Source organism: Molossus molossus, unplaced genomic scaffold (genome assembly GCF_014108415.1).
Source record: "Molossus molossus isolate mMolMol1 unplaced genomic scaffold, mMolMol1.p scaffold_m16_p_1, whole genome shotgun sequence".
Taxonomy (NCBI): Eukaryota; Metazoa; Chordata; class Mammalia; order Chiroptera; family Molossidae; genus Molossus; species Molossus molossus.
This window is the reverse complement of record NW_023425344.1, coordinates 25,247,870-25,264,575: the sequence shown is the minus strand read 5'-3', so window position 1 is coordinate 25,264,575 and position 16,706 is coordinate 25,247,870. Positions and strand designations below refer to the sequence as shown.

General features: G+C 36.7%; 1 pseudogene; it reads left to right on the top strand.

Annotated features, from left to right (window-relative positions):
• Nucleotides 1–10,306: 10,306 nt before the first annotated feature.
• Nucleotides 10,307–11,171, top strand: LOC118617930 (annotated as a pseudogene).
• The last annotated feature ends 5,535 nt before the right edge of the window (nucleotides 11,172–16,706 follow it).

Genomic DNA, 16,706 nt, shown 5'->3' with positions numbered 1-16,706 from the left:
GCCCCTACTGGGGATCGAGCCCTGACTGGGAATTAAACCTGTGAGCTCTCTGTGCATGGGACGATGCTCAACCAGCTTAGGCACACCAATTGGTGATACACTCTCCTTTTATTGTCCTTCTCACTCATTCCTGTCCAACCATATAGTCTTCAAATTCTGTTGTAAGTAGTACACTAGCAAGAGATACCACATAGCATATGAAGAAGAAATTCAGAAATTATGAGCTATAAGGAAACTTGGAGATTAATTAGTTTGATACTCTGATATTATTTTCAGTGACAAAGTTTGGAGGGATCCAAGAATAATGTAAAACAGTTCTTATAATATTCCAGCAAGGACTGGGTGACCACTTACCAAGGATGTTTAGGAATTTCTGCAGAGGAAAAAATGTTTCACATATGACATGTATATTCTCTTCTGAATTCAAAGATGTATGATTCCATGAAATAAACCATGGTGCATTTCATTTAAAATTGTTTTGTCTTTTATTTATTTTATGTATTTATTTTTAAATTCTCACCTGAGAATATTTTTCCATTTATTTTTGGACAGAGTGGGAGGGAGGGAGAGAGAGAGAGAACCATCGATGTGAGAGAGACACATCCACCGGTTGCCACCCGCATGATCCAGACCAGGGCCTGGGACCGAATGGCAACCAAGGCACATGCCCTTGACTGGAATTGAACCCATGACTTTTTGGTCTGAGGGCCGACACTCTAGCCAAACCAGGTAGGGCAATTGTTTTGCTCTTTAAATACATACTGCCAATTATTGCTTCAGCTTGCTTCTTTGTCAGTCATTATATGGTGAAATATAAGGATCTCCCTGTTTTGGCTTCTTTTTTTTTTAAATTTTTTATTGGATTTATTGGGGTGACATTGGTTAATAAAATTATATAGGTTTCAGGTGTACAATTCTATAATACATCCTCTGTGTACTGCATTATGGATTCACCCCATGTCAAGTCTTCTTCCATCACCAGCTACCTTGGCTTCTCGCACTCCAGAGTATCTGACTGGTTGCTAGGCCTCACCATATCAAAATCTGATAACATTTATTTATTTATTTATTTATTTATTTATTTATTTATTTATTTATCTTTATTTTATTGCATTTATCTTCAGATAGAGTGGGAGGGAGAGAGAGAGAAACATCAATGTGAGAGAGACACATCAACTGATCGCCACCCACACGACCCCAACCGGGGCCGGGGACAAACTGCAAATGAGGTACATGCCCTTAGCAGGAACCAAACTAGGGTCTCTGGTCCACGGGTCGACACTATAACCACTGAGCCAAACTGGCCAGGGCCTGATAACCTCTTTTGATCAAGAACACAGGAATCAAGAAAGTAGACATAGTGGAATAATCTGGGTATTAAAATATCAGATTGGTTCTTTTATACCATTGAATCCAAGCTTTTAGTGTTGAGCTACAGTTAAATTTAGGCCCAGGTGTTTTTTTGTTTGTTTGTTTTGTTTTCTGAAAGCAAACAAACAAAGCAAAATAGCAACAACATAATAAAAACAAAACAAAGCCACCAACTGAGAACATTAGAACAATTGCAGGTAAAGTAAACGTATATGTTGTTATACTTCATTCAATTCTGGTTGAAAAAGGCATAAAGTATTAAATGATGTACTAAAGTTTAAAAAAATAATAGAAATAGTGAAGAAGATTTGCTAGGTGGTAAGAAATTGATATGCCATTCGATTTAATATGAATCTGGTAGAATTTCTGTTTTGTTGACCAGGAAGACAAAGAGGAATTGGAAGCAACTGAGACATTATATACATTGTCATTCGGGGATTAACTGAGAATTCAGTTCATAGTATGTCCCTGCTCATCATCAATCTCAGAGTTTTATTAAAGCTGCAGTAATATTCTAGCATAAGAGTAGAGTCATCAAGAAAAATGAAATTACATTCCAGGGAAGACTAATCATTAAAAAGCATTTTCCTCCAAAAGGTTTACATTTAAGAAGTAGCACTGAAATAGTTAAACTTTCATTGTCAAACAGTTAAGTTTTCTTATAGACCCTAGGCCCTGACAAACTGGTAAGGAAAAAAAAAAAAAAAAGCACAAGTGAATGGCTGTGTGCTGGGGTTTTATAATTTATATATGATATATACCCTGGATAAAGTAAGTTCTCAGAATGGAATGGCAGAACTGAGAGTGAGAAAGGTCAAAAATGTTTTTCTCAAATGGCACGGCCTATAGGAATGAGCGCAGAGCATCTCTCTGGGGGAAGCTGATTCTCTGCCCCTGTTCTGAAGGGAGCGTTCCCTGCGTACAGATGGAGCACTCCTCTTCCCTAATTGTGCTCCTCGTATTTGCAGTTTGACAGACTATTGGCTTCAGTTGAAATGGCTGGAAGTCTCCACTTTAAATGAAAAGATATTATTTTTCTAGAGTTTCATTTTATTTACTTTCAGACGTAGATAAATGAAATGACTTAATCATGCAATGTGTCATGGTTAGCACATGCCTTTGATTTCATCAGATTTCTTTCAGAGTATAAATTATTTTTAGAAAGATAGAATATAAGCAAAGATTATAAAAAAAATCTATCTTTAATTGTGTTATTTGAAATTTAATGTTTCATTTTACTCCTTCCCAGGGCCCTGGGGAGAGGCAAGGTGGAGACCCCTCCCTCAGAGATTCAATCCCACCTGGTGGCCATTGAAATGCTAATTGAGGCCCATTAACAACCAGAAGCTACCCCAACCTTGGGAAATCCTCTTACACTGAGCAACTGAGGGAGTTTTTCAGGTAACTCAGAAACCAAGGGTCTTCAGGTGACCTCTACTAATAGCCTCCAGGCCAAAAAAAAAAAAAAAAAAATGCTAGAGGATAACTACCATTTCCTGGGCCAGCAATACTAACCAGAAAAGCTAAGACTTCAAGGTGGTGTTTAAAGTGGGTCCTCCCAGGCTCATCCAAACCCAGGAGGGGGAACCACAAAGAGCAGAACACCAACACCCACAGGGAAAATCTGGCAGACTCCAAAGCCCACTGTGATAGCCAAAATGGTGAAAAACAGAAACAAAAGCCAAATGAAAGAACATGAGACCTCTACAGAAGATGAGATAAATGAGGTGCAGTTAAGCAAATTAACAGAACTAGAATTTAGAGCCATGATGTTGAGGAAGCTCAACAGCATGTGTAAGGATATGAACACCATGAGTAAAGACATAGAAATGTTGAAAATCAATCAGATGGAAATTAAAAACCAACAGGAAGAAATGAAGAATGACATATCAGAAATGAAAAACACATTGGAAGGTCTAAAAAGCAGAGTAGAGGAAGCTGAGAACCGGATCAGTGAATTAGAAGACAGGCTAGAAAAAATCAACCAATCAGAAAACCAAAAGGAAAAAACCAGAAAAAACAGGGAGACAGCTTAAGAGAACTGTGGGACAATTGGAAATGAAATAATATTCGCATCATAGGAGTCCCTGAAGAGGAAGAAAATAAGCATGGGTTAGAGAATATATTCAAAGAAATAGTGACAGAAAACTTTCCTAATTTGGTGAAGGAAGGAGGCATTCAAGTTCAAGAAGCACAGAGAGCCCCAAGAAAGAAAAACCCAAACAGGCCCACACCAAGACACATAGTAATCAAACGGCCAAAAATTAAAGACAAAGAGAGAATCCTAAAAGCAGCAAGAGATAAGCAACAGGTTACCTACAAAGGAAACCCCATAAGGCTCTCAGCTGACTTCTCACAAGAAACACTACAGGCACGAAAAGAATGTCATGAAGTAATCAAGGTCATGAAAAACAAGGATCTGAATCCAAGACTACTCTACCCAGCAAGCCTATCATTCAAAATAGAAGGTCAAATAAAGAGCTTCCCAGACAAAAAAGGCTAAGGGAATACACTAGCACCAAACCAGCACTGCAAGAAATGTTAAAAGGACTGCTGTAATTACCAGGAGAAATAGAAAGAAAAATAGAACCACACTAAAAAAAATGGCAATAAATAAGTACATATCAATAATCATCTTAAATGTAAATGGACTGAAAGCTCCCATAAAGACACAGAGTAGCTGATTGGATAAGACAGCATGACTCATCTATATATTGTTTACAAGAGACCCACCTCACAACAAAAGACTCACATAGGTTGAAAGTGAAGGGATGGTAAAAATCTTCCAAGCAAACAGAAAAGAAAAAAAAGCTGGGGTAGCAATACTCATATCTGATAAAATAGATTTCAGAATGAAGGCCATAATTAGAGACAAAGAAGGCCACTACATAATATTGAAAGGATCTATCCAACAGGAAGATATAACCTTGATTAACATATAGGAGCACCAATATAGGAGCACCAAAATATATTAAAAAACTTCTGGAGGACTTCAAAGGAGAAATCAATAGCAATACAATCATAGCAGGGGACTTCAACACCCCACTGACATCGCTGGATAGATCCTCTAGACAAAAAATTAGCAAGGAAACAGAGACTCTAAATGAAGCACTAGACCAAATGGATTTAATAGATATCTACAGAGAACTACTCCCCAAAACTACAGAATTCACATTCTTCTCAAGTGTACAGGGGACATTCTCAAAGATAGACCACATGTTAGGGCACAAACTAAGTCTCTACAAGTTCAAGAAGATTGAAATTATATCAAGCATTTTCTCAGATCACAATCGCATGAAACTAGAAATCAATTGCAAGAAGAACATAAAAGACATTTGAACACATGGAAGCTAAATAGCATTTCATTAAACAATGAATGGGTCACCGAGGAGATCAAGGAAGAAATTAAAAAACTTCCTGGAAACCAATGAAAATGAACACACAACAACACAAAATCTATGGGATGAAGCGAAAGCAGTTCTGAGAGAGAAGTTCATAGCACTACAGGCCTACCTCAAAAAAGAAGAAAAATCTCTAATAGACTATCTAACCTCACAAATTAAAGAACCAGAGAGCAAACAAAAAGAAAACCCCAGAGCAAGAAGAAGGAAAAAAATAGTAAAGATCAGAATAGAAATAAATGACATAGAGACCAAAAAAAAAAAAAAAAATTCAAAGGATCAATAAAACAAAGAGCTGGTTTTTCGAAAAGATAAACAAGATTGATGGACCCTTAGCTAGACTCACCAAGAAACAAAGAGTGAGAACCCAAATACACAGAATCAGAAATTAAAGAGGAGAGATAACAGCTGACACCACAGAAATACAAAATATCGTTAACAACTACTATGAACAACTATATGGCAACAAATTCGACAATCTAAGCAAAATGGACAAATTTCTAGGAACACATAGTCTCCCAAAACTGTACCCGGAAGAGATAGAAAACTTGAACAGACCAATAACAACAGAAGAAATTGAAGATGTAATCAAGAGTCTCCCAGCAAACAAAAGCCCAGGCCCGGTTGGCTTCATGGGGAGTTTTACCGAACATTCAAAGAAGAACTAATACCCATTCTCCTCAAACTATTTCAAAAAATTCAAGAAGAAGGAAGACTTCCAAACTCGTTTTATGAAACCAGCATAATTCTAATTCCAAAACCAGAAAATGACACAACAAAGAAAGAAAACTACAGGCCAATATCCCTGATGAACATAGATGCCAAAATCCTAAACAAAATACTAGCAAATCGGATCCAGCAATACACCAAAAAAATTATCCACCATGACCAAATGGGATTCATTCCAGGGATGCAAGGCTGGTACAATATTCGCAAATCCATAAACGTGATACACCACATAAATAAAATGAAGAATACAAACCACATGATAATATCAATAGATGCTGAAAAAGCCTTCGACAAGATCCAGCATCCATTTCTGATAAAAATGCTCAGCAGTGTGGGAATAGAGGGATCATATCTAGACATAATAAAGGCCATATATGAAAGACCTACAGCCAACATCATACTCAATGGGCAAAAACTAAAAGCATTTCCCTTAAGAACAGGAACAAGGCAAGGATGCCCACTTTCACCACTCCCATTTAACGTAGTACTGGAAGTCTTAGCCACAGCAATCAGACAGGAAGAAAAAATAAAAGGGATCCAAATTGGAAAGGATGAAGTGAAATTGTCATTATTTGCAGATGACATGATACTATACACAGAAAACCCCAAAGACTCCATCAAAAGTTTACTAGACTTAATAAATGAATTGGCAAAGTAGCAGGATACAAAATTAATGCTAAGAAATCGATGGCATTCTTATAGATCAATGATGAACTCACAGAAAGAGAAACTAAGCAAAAAAATCCCATTTACCATTGTGGCAAAAAAATTAAGATACCTAGGAATAAACTTAACCAAAGAAATAAAGGACCTATTCACGGAAAACTACAGGTCATTGAAAACAGAAATAGAGGAAGATATACAAAAGTCGAAGCACTTACCCTGTTCATGGACTGAGAGAATTAACATCATTCAAATGTCCATATTACCCAAAGCAATCTATAGATTCAACGCAATCCCCATCAAAATACCAATGGCATACTTCACAGAATTAGAACAATTTTTTTCAAAAGTTCATATGGAACCAAAAAAGGCCTCGAATAGCCACAGCAATCTTGAAAAGGAAGAACAAAGTTAGAGGAATCACAATATCAGATTTCAGGTTATACTACAAAGCCACTGTAATCAAAACAGCCTGGTACAGGCACAAGAACAGGAATATAGACCAGTGGAACAGAACAGAAAACCCAGAAATGGACCCAACGCAATATGCTCAATTAATATTTGACAAAGGTGGCAAGAGCATACAGTGGAATAAGGACAGCCTCTTTAATAAATGGTGCTGGGAAAATTGGACAGCTACTTGCAGAAAAATGAAACTAGACCATCAACTTACACCCTACACGAGAATAAACTCAAAATAAATAAAAGACTTAAATGTAACTCATGAATCCATAAAAATCCTACAAGAGACTGTAGGCAACAAAATTTCAGACATCATATGCAGCAGAATTTTTTCTGACACATCACCTAAGGCAATAGAAACAAAGGAGAAAATGAACACATGGGACTACAAACTCAAAAGCTTCTGCACGGCGAAAGATACAATCATCAAAACGAAAAGGCTACCCACTGTATGGGAGAGCATAACTGCCAATGATATATCAGGTAAGGGGTGAATTTCCAGTACATATAGAGTGCTCATATAACTCCACAAAAGGAAGACAAAGAATCCAATTAAAAAATGGGCAGAGGAACTAAATAGACACCTCTCCAAACAGGACATACAAATGGCTAAGAAACATATGAAGAAATGCTCATCATCACTAATCATCAGAGAGATGCAAATTAAAACAACAATGAGGTATCACCTCACACCTGTCAGAATGGCCACCATCAACAAATCATCAAACAATAAGTGTTGGTGAGGGTGTGGAGAAAAGGGGACTCTAGTGCACTGCTGGTGGGAATGCAGACTGGTGCAGCCACTATGGAAAACAATATGGTGTTACCTCAAAAAATTAAAAACTGAACTTCCATTTGACCCAGTGATCCCACTTCTAGGAATATACTCTAAGAAGTCTGAAACACCAATCAGAAAGAATATATGTACCCCCATGTTTGTAGCAGCACTATTTGCAATAGCTAAGATCTGGAAACAGCCCATGTGTCCATCAGTAGACGAATGGATAAAAAAGGGGTGGTACATATACACAATGGAGTACTACGCAGCTCTAAGAAAGAAAGACCTTTTATCATTTGAGACTACATGGAGGGACCTGGAAAGTATCATCCTAAGTGAAACAAGCCAAACAGAGAAAGACAAGTTTCATATGATCTCATTTATTTGTGGAATGTAATGAACATAACAGTCTGGGGAAGGGGGTAGTCCCAGAGACGCGGAAATGGGATACAGACTGACAATCCCCTAAATACGGGGGTGGTGGGGAAGAGATAAACCACAGAACTTATATGCATGTATGCACGAACAGTGGACATGGACAACAAACTGGGGACAGGGCAGGGAGGGAGGGGGAAGGGGAAATCAGTGGGGGAAAAAGGAGAAACATCTGTAACAAAAATTAATAAAAAAAGAAATTAAAAAAAAAAAAAGAAATTTAATGTAGTCTTATTTCTATCAAATTATATATGCCCCTAATTGATAAACAGCTAATGACAATGTGATATATAAATACATTAAATAATGTTGAAACTAATACCTTAGCCTGGATATTTTTTCCTTATCAATTAGAAATTCTATGAGGACATTATACAGCTCTGAATAAAGAACATTCCCGTGTTTCCTGGGGCTACATTAGCATTTAGTCTGACCCTGATTTAATAACCATATTGATAAGAAAACAAGTTATTTTATAGAACTGTTGAAGCCAGAAATAAAGATGCCTGTGACAGAGCTTTTAACTCACTGTGTGATCATAATTTGAAATGTAGTGAAAAGATTTCAAGGAGCAGTTTAATAGCATCAGGCAACTGAATGTAATTAGTGCTGATATTAGTCAAAGGTATGTTCAAATTTGGACAGAAAGTTTCTAAATGCTTCTTTCAAAAATATAATTTATTTTCTTTAAAGAAATAAACATTTCTTTAGAATTGCTTTTTTAAAACGGTTGTATTATCTTTGCTAGGAAGTTTGCTATGTTGCGATTGTATTTAAAGTATTTTTAAAGTGTCAAGATACTTGAAAGTGTAATACCAACACTTAATAAAGCACATTAAAGGATATTTGTTCCCAAAGATAGGATATTTGTCATTGATTTGCTTGAAGTTATTAAGTATTAAAATATGAGACACAGTAACAATTATTCGGGCAGAGTATGGTTTCATTAAATGAGTATAAAGCTTTAAATCAGTGATTTTTAACCTATTTCATCTCACGGCACATAAACTAATCATAAAATTCTGTGGTACACCAAAAAAATACATTTTTTTGCCATTCTGACAAAAAATAGGTATAATTTTTTACTCATTCACACTAGACAGCTACTGTTGTGTTGGCTGTTGTCATTTTTATATTTGACACTCTGAAAAGAGGTCAGTGCCCTGACTAAATAGCCAGGTATTACATGTCTTAAAAATTCCTGTGGCACACAGGTTGAAATCGCTGCTTTAAATAAATAGATAATGTATAGGTAACTCATTTTTATTTATGAACTAATGATTAGGTAAAAAGGTTCTACATTAAGTAGTGATTTATATAAAATGGTATGAGTATGTTATGCTATCTTGTATTTGATAATGGATTCCATTAGCATCTGACATCCATGTACTCAGTACATACTGTATATGGAATACATTTTACTAAGACATGGAAGGAGGCCAGGGAGAGTTTCTTCCCTCCAGATGATTACATTTTGTAGGGAAGGTAAACATAATTCATATAAATATCTATCTATACGTTCATGTAATAAAAAACAAAATCAAATATTTGGATTATTGTAAATATGTCATTATTATAAATTATATCATAGAAAAGCATAAAAAGAAGGATTTCTGAGTTCATGCAATTCAATATTTGCTTATACATTCATAAAGATTAATGTAGGCCTGTATTTAACCAAATAGCTACATATGTAGTCATCATAACTATGGTGTGTTTTAGTGTTATCAATCTCTTTTCTTTCACCTCCTAGTCAGAGATTACTGGAAATAGTTGGGCTAATGTTAGTGCATTGTTTCTTCTTCTGTTTGCTCCTGTCTTCCCATGCAGTGTCAGTATTGATTTCTGGATATCTGGTGGTGTGCAAAGACTTGGATTATAGCAGACTTAACTCAATATGTTACGGTTGCTTAAGTTCAATTTTTGTAGTACAAAGTTTGTATTACACACTCATTCATTCTCTCTCTCTCTCTCTCTCTCTCTCTCTCTCTCTGTCTCTCTCTCTAGCTCTCTCACTCTCCCACATTTGTCTTCTACAGTGTTTGTTTAAGGTTGAAACCTAGCCCGTCCTATTTTAGCCATAATGGCTGGATTGAAAATTGGCATTACAGTGCTGTGTTTTGCTTTGTTTTATTTTTTAATGGAGTAACTAGATGCTGCTCTTGAGGATTTACACACTGAGGATATGATTATGAAGAGATCTTTGTGGGGAACAGATTTTGCTAGGATTTCAACTTCAACAAATTGTCATGAAATAAGACTTTTAACTAATACTGCCTTTCAAAGAATCATTAAACCATATTTTTTTTTCCAATTTAACATCTTTCATGTGTCTATTTTTACTAGCTGGTTTTAAGTTAACTAGGTGAATTTGTAGTGATGGCGAGATCAAGAACATTCCAATTCTCAGAGCTTCTTCCCACCGTGGGACTCCCCTTCCGTCTCATCGTCCGACTCGCCTCACAGCATGGCCCCCAAACGCCAGTCTTCGCTGCCAGCTCAAACGAAGAAACCGTGACTGCCTCCTGCCCCCAAGCAGGGAAGAAGGCAGCCCCTCAGGAATTGCCCAAGGGAGAAAAAGAACAGCAAGAAGCAATTGAACATATTGATGAAGTACAAGATGAAACAGACAGACTTAATGGACAAGCCAGTGAGGAGATTTTGAAAGTAGAACAGAAATATAACAAACCCCGCCAACCATTTTCTCAGAAGAGGTCAGAACTGATCTCCAAAATCCAAAATTTTGGGGTAACAACATTTGTCAACCATCCACAAGTGTCTGCACTGCTTGGGGAAGAAGATGAAGAGGCGCTGCATTATTGGACAAGAGTTGAAGTGACAGAATTTAAAGATATTAAATCAGGTTACAGAAGATATTTTTATTTTGATGAAAATCCTTACTTTGAAAATAAAGTTCTCCCCAAAGAATTTCATCTGAATGAGAGTCGTGATCCATCTTCAAAGTCCACTGATATCAAACAGAAATCTGGAAAGGATTTGATGAAACGTTCAAGTCAAACACAGAGTAAAGCCAGCGGGAGGAGACAGCATGAGGAACAGAGAGCTTCTTTACCTGGTTTACTGACCACTCTGCTGCAGGTGCAGGTGAGTTAGGAGAAGTCATCAGAGATGACATTTGGCCAAATCCATTGCAGTACTACTTGGTTCCTGACATGCATGATGAAGAAGGGGAAGGCAAAGATGAGGAGGAGGAGGATGAAGAAGAGGAAGGGTTGGAATATATTGATGAAGAAGGTGATGAGGATGAAGGTAAAGAAGATGAAGAGGATGATGAGAGGGAGGAAGGAGACGAAGATGAAGAAGATGACTAATGGAACACTGATGAATTCCAACCTTTTTTAATTTTCTCTGGTCCCTGGGAGCAAGTTGCAGTCTCTTCTCCCCACCCCCCCACCCTTCCTGTGCTCAGTCACCCTGTTTTGAGGTCTCTTTTCTCTGCTTTACATCATGGTTCTTACCTTATTTGGGGGAATGTACCTTGAGCAGAATACAGTGGGAAAAGAATCTCTGTCCCTTTCTGTTCCAAATTCATTTTTATCTCTTCCTGTCTCAAAAAACTTTATGGAATCAACACCACTGTGCTCTGTGGGAAAAAAGAAAAACTTTCTGCTCCCTTAGCCCTGCTGGAAGCTGGAGGCTGCGAGGCCCTGTGTAGTAGCGCACAGAATTCTAGCTTTTCCCTCCTTTCTCTGTACATTGGGCTCTGAGATTACACTATGTCTCTGTGTGAATATGGACAGTGAGCATTTACCAACATGCATCTGTCTACTTTCTCTTGTTTAAAAAAAGAAAAAAAAAAACTTAAAAAAAAGGGGGTTTATAGAGAAGGTCAGCAAAGGGTGGTACGAGATATTTGTATGGGTTAAGTGGGCATTTTGACAACATGGCTTCTCCTTTGGCATGTTTAATTGTGATGTTTAACGGACATCCTTCCAGGCTAAGATGACACTTTTAAAATTCTGTCCTAGCCCTGGCCGGTTTGGCTAAGCGGTTAGAGCGTCCGCCTGCGGTCCGGAGAGACCCGGGTTCGGTTCCCGCTAAGGGCATGTACCTCGGTTGCAGTTTGTCCCTGGCCCTGGTTGGTCGTGCGGGTGGCAGCCACTCGATGTGTCCCTTTCACATCGATGTTTTCCTCTCTCTCTCTTCTTCTCTCTCCCTCCCACTCTGTCTGTACAAAAAATGGAAAAATGTCCTCAAATGAGGATAAAAAAAAATAAAAATAAAATAAAAATAAAATTCTGTCCTAATGATGACTTGAGCCCTGCCACTTGATGGGAGAATCAGCGGAACCTGTAGGATCTTATTCTGAATTGACATTTTTCTATTGTCATAGAGAACGTTAAAAGTGTACAAGTTGCTTTGTTACAATAAAACTAAATGTGTACACACACACACAAAAGAACATTCAGTTTAGGAAAAAAAGGATAAAGTTGAAATAATATTTCTGAATCAGATAAGCCAAACTTTATTTAAATATTTGGTTAATATTTAAATTTTAATAAAAGACCTCCCAGAGAGCTTTAATTTAGCTCTATCAACCATTGATCTATTTGTGGAGTTCTTTTATTTTAGTCAATTTTCTTAGTATTTGTTATAGTTGTTTCAAAACCTATATAGAATTTGGGATCTCTGAGAATATGTTGTGATCTCTAATAAATATTGCTCTCTATTTTCTGTTTATTCTATAGGTGAGTAGCAGTGTCATTGAAAGTGGAGAAATTTATATCAAGGTAGAAAGTCATTAAAATGCCAGATCTACTAAGATCCTATTTGCCATTTATTTCAGATGTAAAAACAACAGTGTTTATTTTTTCTTCTTCTAAAAAAACTAATTATTTTTCATTTGTTTTGTATAAGTTAGCTAAATAAAAACCTTTTAAGTTTAATATAAATTTATCAAAGCCAAATTCAAAATAAGCATACTGATGTCAGACCTAGCCTAATATATTTGAACACTTTCAACACCTTAAGACATTTTATTGTTTTCATTGACTGTTCATTTATGTTAATTTTTTATTTGTGTTATATTTCATAAAATAAACTAGTGCTATAAAATTAAGTTGTAGAATTATACACTAACTGATTCTTTCTCAAAATACTAAAATAAACATTAATTACATTGCAAAGCAATTTTAAATATTTCATAGAGGTTTACACCTGATAAATGTGAGTACTCTAAATTTTTTCAAAATGGAATATTCACCTCTGAATGAATCTGGTTGTAATTGTTTTCAGGTAGACATGATGGCACTTCGACTCAAAACTGGAAAATTGGGTTTTACATGAAGGCCTGACATTGTGACTATAAGTTATTTATGGCATCAGAATCATTTCCTTATTTTTATCATTAAAGTAAAAGGATTGGAGCCCTGGCCAATTTGGCTCAGTGGCTAGAGCATCGACCTGATGTACAGAGAAACCTGGGTTCGGTTCCCACTAAGGGCACGTACTTCGGTTGCAGTTTGTCCCCAGCCCTGGTTGGTCGTGCAGGTGGAAGTCACTCAATGTGTCCCTTTTATGTTGATATTTCTCTCTCTCTCTCCCTTCCTCCTATCTGAACAAAAAATTGAAAAATGTCTTCAGGTGAGGATAAAAAAGTAAATAAAAGGATTGGAGTACATAAGCTATATGTCCTTGTGAAGATCTAAGTTTTCTTTCTATGAATCTTCAAGGTTGATTCTAGCTTTCCTTCTAGTTTTTTAAATATATAATACAGTACCTCAGCAGGAGTGCTCTCTCATTTTTTGTTTTTTTCCTTTTAAGCATGATTATTTTAAGTTTTTTTATGTATTTAGAATAAGGTATATTTTTAAAGATATATACTAAAAAGTCTAATAATAAAGATATATATTTTAAAGTCTAAAAAGGCACACACATTTTTAGATAGTGAAAAAATATTTTAAAAGTATATCTGGGGTTAAGTTTTAATGACTAAAAATTAAGTTTGGGCCAGAGTAATATTACTACTTTATACTGAAATTATGCCTACAACTTACTGTATGCAAACCCACAGTCAACAAATTTATTAGTGACGAGAGAGAAACAGTTAAGAGCATTTGCTTAGTTTGTATTTATACATAATAAATTTCAAATGTTAGATTTAAGGAACAGAACAAGATAAATATGAAAATTAAAATGTCTTATCATAGTCCATTTGGGCTTCTATAACAATAATACCATAGACTGGGTAGCTGAAAAATCAAACAAACAAACAAACAAAAAAACAACGCATTTCTTACAGTTTGGACACTGGGAATTCCAAGATCCAGCGCCAGCTGATCCGTGTCTGGCGAGGGAGTACTTCCCGATTTACAAACTGTACTGTTTCCATTGTATCCTCACGTGGTGAAAGGGACAAGGGAGCTCTGTGCGGTCATTTTAAGGACACTTAAACCCATTCGTGAGGGCTGATGCTCATGACCTAGTTACCTTTCCAAGGCCTATCTCCAGATGCCATCACAGCGGGTTTTGTTTCAGCATCTAATTTGAGGGACTTAAATATTCAGTTTATAACATGATCACTAAAGAATAACAAATGAGCCCGGCAGGTGTGGCTCAGCAGTCAAGCATCGACCCATGCATCAGGAGGTCACTGGTTTGATTCCCAGTCAGGGCACATGCCCAGATTGTGGGCCCGATCCCCGTTGGGGGAATGCAGGAGGCGGCCAATCAATGTTCTCTCTCATTGGTGTTTCTATCTCTCTCTCTCTCTCTACCTTCCTCTCTAAAATCAATAAAGAAAAAAACATCTTTTTCTATACCATTCCACAGAAAAGGATATCATGCAGAAAAAAAGAAATACTGGAAAAAAAAAAAAAAAGGAAAATCTGAAGGCCTAGATCTAGTCTTTGGCCTGCACGTACTGCATGGGTTTGTTCTAGCCAAGCTGCATACTCCCTTTTCAGCAGAGTCCTCTCGGAAATGTACTTGTTAGCCCCTGGGATACTCCTGAAAGCTTTATTAAGCTCTAATATGCTATTTTGTTAGTTTTATAACAGAACAACAGAACATGAAACACAAATAGTCAAAATAACATGAAAAATTACAGCAATACAAACAAAGATCCATGGGTTTATTTTCCCATCATGAAAAAATTGTGTTAAAGTTATACATGTTAATTATCCTTACTAGAATTTTACCTAAAAGATACATATCATTATTATTATATTTTTTTACTTTTAAGAGAAGTTAACAACGTTTGATAAATTTATAGTATATTAAAAACCATGTTCTATTTTGACAGTCCTTTTTTCTGTATATAAGAAACCAGTAGTATTCTATTTTCAAATTTTACTTGTGAGCTACAGTTATGTACAAATGCATGTGCATACATGCCTGATCTTTGGGTTTCCAGGGGCACATTGTAAAGAATTTAAAAAGTAAATCACTTTGTAATCTCTCACACAGCGAACATGTGCTAGAGCAACGTGTTGTGGGGAGAGTGATATGTGTCACCGTGCTTTCATTAATTTCATACTGTGCCAAAAGCACAGAGACAAAAAAGGATGTGAACTAACAAATGGATTTTATGAAGGGCAAGTGGTGTTGGAATGTGTTAGATAATATGGTCAAATATAATCACGTTTCCAGCTTAGAAAAGTTTTAATGAAACTGTGGATGGTGGCTCAGATAAGCTAGAGAATGAATAAAGAGCTCCATTGCCCACCATCCATTTCATTAAATTTAAGAATTTGAACATTTTAAGGTAAATAGGAATAACGATGAAAGCTAAAAGCCATATACCTTTTCGTTAAAAACAGAATTAGCAGCTGACAATGGAATATAGTTCTCAACCTTCCTAATGCCGCGACCCTTTAATACAGTTCCTCATGTTGTGGTGACCCCCAACCATGAAATTATTTGAGTTGCTACTTCATAACTGTGATTTTGCTACTGTTATGTCTTAGGCGACCCCTGTGAAAGGGTCTTTCGACCCCCAAAGGGGTCGCGACCCACAGGTTGAGAACCGCTGGCACTAGAGCAATCTTAACTAACATGCTAGTCCTTAACCTTTGGGAGCCCCCTGAGAACGGGGTTTATTAATGTGGAAAAACTTGATCTGCACTGATTGTTGATATGCATTTCTAAAGAGTGTAACTTAGTCAGGTGTCACTTATTTCCCTCGCCTTCATATACATAAATATCTAGAGGCTTCCAATGATATTATTAACTCTTTGAAATAAGCCACCGTGTCTTCTGAAGAGCTGCAAAGTCCGTCAAGCACTTGGGTGGCTTTTTACCTCACTGGAAGCTCCTTGGCAGGAGATGGCCGTCCTGCTAAGCAGATGACTGACACGGAAGAGGTTTATTACTTCCGAAAATGCCAGCTCCTTGTAACAATTTACTGAAAGTCCCTGCCACTGGAAAGGTCAGCGTGTAAGATGTGACTAATTCTGTTGTCAGAAAGCTCATATAGTCTATGCCATTTTTTTGCACCTTTTGCTTGGCACACAGTGGGTGAAAGTAGTGCTATTTTTCATCTACTTGAAAAAGGAGATAATAGAGAGAATTCATTGATAGTCACGATGTTGTATTAAATGCATTTTATTAATTGAATCAACTTATTTGCTTTATTTCTATAACTTTCCGTTGATGTGTTTAAGGTTAAGGTTACACTATTAGTAATCCAAAAATACCTCTTGAATAAGACACTGTGCTGACACCGTTGGCAAACCTAAGAGTGATTTCTCCGAGACGCCTGCATCTAAATCAGTGTCTATTCTGGAGTTAAGTAGGTTCTAAATACCTGGCTTGGATTAGAAGGTAAAAGTAGTATTTTACCTGTAGCTATTAGCATTTCTTAAAAACCCTTTCATAAGCAATTATATAAACGCAAGGACACCACT